Source organism: Hermetia illucens, chromosome 3 (genome assembly GCF_905115235.1).
Source record: "Hermetia illucens chromosome 3, iHerIll2.2.curated.20191125, whole genome shotgun sequence".
Classification (NCBI taxonomy): domain Eukaryota; kingdom Metazoa; phylum Arthropoda; class Insecta; order Diptera; family Stratiomyidae; genus Hermetia; species Hermetia illucens.
This window is the reverse complement of record NC_051851.1, coordinates 107,381,598-107,384,328: the sequence shown is the minus strand read 5'-3', so window position 1 is coordinate 107,384,328 and position 2,731 is coordinate 107,381,598.

The following is a 2,731-nucleotide window of genomic DNA, read 5'->3' as shown; positions in this document are numbered from 1 at the left end:
AGATGGGGTCAAGAATCGACAAACCCTATAGGTACCTTGTCACCCGCAAATTCCTCAGTCTAGAATTCCTGTGTATACATTCCCATGTAAAAAAAAAACAAACCCGTAGTTGGATCCGAAATTGTATTGTAAATAAATGATATTAAATAATAATCACTAACCCACGTAAAATTCTTGTGTATAAATGGCTTGTGAATAAGTGACTAATCCAAATTAACAACAGACCGGCGGCAGAAAGTCACGGTCAAGAACAGTAGCATGGTTTCAGGGTATCAGATTTGTTTTGATTGTTTTTGTTTTTTGTTACGTTGGGTGACGGTCGCTTGATATGTTGGTTTGTGTTGTTGTTGGTAGCATGAGTGCAAGCAAAAATGAATGCAGACGCGTGCAAAAGTAATTCAATGTCTGGGGCAGCCAGCGCTCTGTTTTCAAATATCCAAAGTCAATGCCTGATGGATCACATTTCTTTTCCGTGGTACGTCATCGTGAAATTGAGCTGGTTTTAGGTTTTAGGTTTTAAAATCATTTTTATTTTTAAGAAATAGGTAACAATAGTATATGGATTGGAAAAATGAACAATAAAAAACAATCTTTTAAAATAACAAAAATAACTTAAATCTAATGGCCACTGTGGGCTCTCAAAATTTTTGAATAACGATTTACAGACAGAGAAGAGAAACAGTAAGAAATGAAAATCTAATTTTACAATAAGTTGTCGGGAAATGGTCAAAAACCCGACAGAATTCACTTGGCCTTAATGGCAAATAAAGAAATATAAAAAGTAATAATAAATATTTGATCGCTTCAAAAGACACTTTTAACTTAAATTATTGTTCTTAAAACTATCATAATTATAGATTTTATATTACACATTTTTTCTTTTTTTTTAAAATAACATCCATACAAAAAACAAACAAACAAAAAACAAAACAAAGAATAATAACGTATGTATTTATAAGTTACAACTGGAGACAAAATCAGCACCCGTTCAATGTATACATATTTACAAAGCCCCACCAAGAAACAAATGGCAGGACTGAGCACGGCCACCGCTAACCGGCATCCCGCAGCCACCAGTACCAAGATTTCTCTTTTTCATCCCGCTTAATGTCAATTGCTCTCGCTCTGGAGTATCTCCAGTCGAATCCCGGAGCCCCCACTGTCAAATTCGGGGGGTATTCTATCCTTTTGTCCGTGGCCCGCCTATGTATATGATACATAACCGGATCACCGGCAGAATCAAGAATTAGACCATTCCTGTCAAGATACACGAACGCTTCGGGAGGAATGAAGCCTGTCGTGAGAGTTTTCTCGAAATACCCATCATTTGGGTAGAACGGCTGCGAAACCCAAGGGTTTTCACCATGCGAAGCAGATCGCACTATATGATTCCGAATCAATCTGACGATAACTGTATCGATTCTTGGCACAGCAGCAGCTGCATACATCACTTCATTAGTTACATAGTGCTCATAGTTTGACGAAGCAGTCCTATTAAGCCCCGTGCAAGCACGCAGACATTTCCGTTCAAAGATCCTTATTTTCTCCATTTGGCTAGCACTCAAATTAAACCAGATAGCACACCCGTAGGTAAGCACCGGTCTAACGAAAGTAAGATAGCAAATAATCTTAACCTTCCGGCTAAGATGTGGAGCATAAAAGAGTCTTCGAAGAGACATGAATGCCTTGCGAGCGCTTTCTAGCGCGACTTTAACGTGCTCGTTAAATTGGAGACGCTCGTCAAGACGCACACCCAGGTATCTAACGCACTTCTTATGAGGAATGCGCTCTGAACCATCCTCGTTCGCGACAATGTGGAAATCTCTCCAATTCCTTTTCAAGTTCCTACTGGCATACGCCAAGGAATTTCGAAACAGAATCGTTTCACACTTTTGCGCATTGATTTTCATCCGCCAACTGTTCGTGAAGAACTTAATATCATTGAACATCTTCTGAAGTTCAACTTGCACCTCAGTTACCTTCTTGTGCGCCGTGTAGGCTATCAGATCGTCAGCAAAGGCAACCAACGACCTTTTAGGAGATTTATTAAAATCGAAAGAATTGAGCAATTCGCCGGCAAATACCGCAAAAAGTGTAGGCGCAGTCACTGTCCCTTGCTGTAATCCATTCAGAACATGAAATTCTCTGTTAGTAGTGAGATTTCCGTCCGTAATAACAAAGCACTTGCCATACAGCATACTACACATCATCGCTACGAGGTGACTGGGAAACTCATTCTTCAGGAGCCTGAAAATCAGTCCATCCAACCAGACGGTATCAAAGGCTTTCTCCATGTCTATAAGGCAAGCGCCTACGCACTCACCATTGTTAATCCGCCAGCAAATATCAGACGTTACCTTCGTTATTGCATGTATTGTCGAATGTCCAGATCGAAATCCGAATTGCGCGTTCGGCAATAATTCCTTCTTCTTGATATGCCCGTTCAAGGCTTTCAATACCAAAACCTCAAACACCTTGCTGATGTTAGGCAGCAAACTGATTGGACGGTAGCTTTGAGGGCTGGATGAATCCTTCCCTCTCTTTAAAATCGGGAATACTCGGGCTTTCTTCCATTGTCCTGGAAAGAAGGAATTGTTCAATAAATTATTGAACAAAATGCAATAATTACGAATGGCAATGTCCGGTAAATGCCTGAGGACCACGTTGGGAATGCCATCCATACCGGATGATCTCTTATTGTTCACTCTTCTGAATATGGAAGTTAACTCAA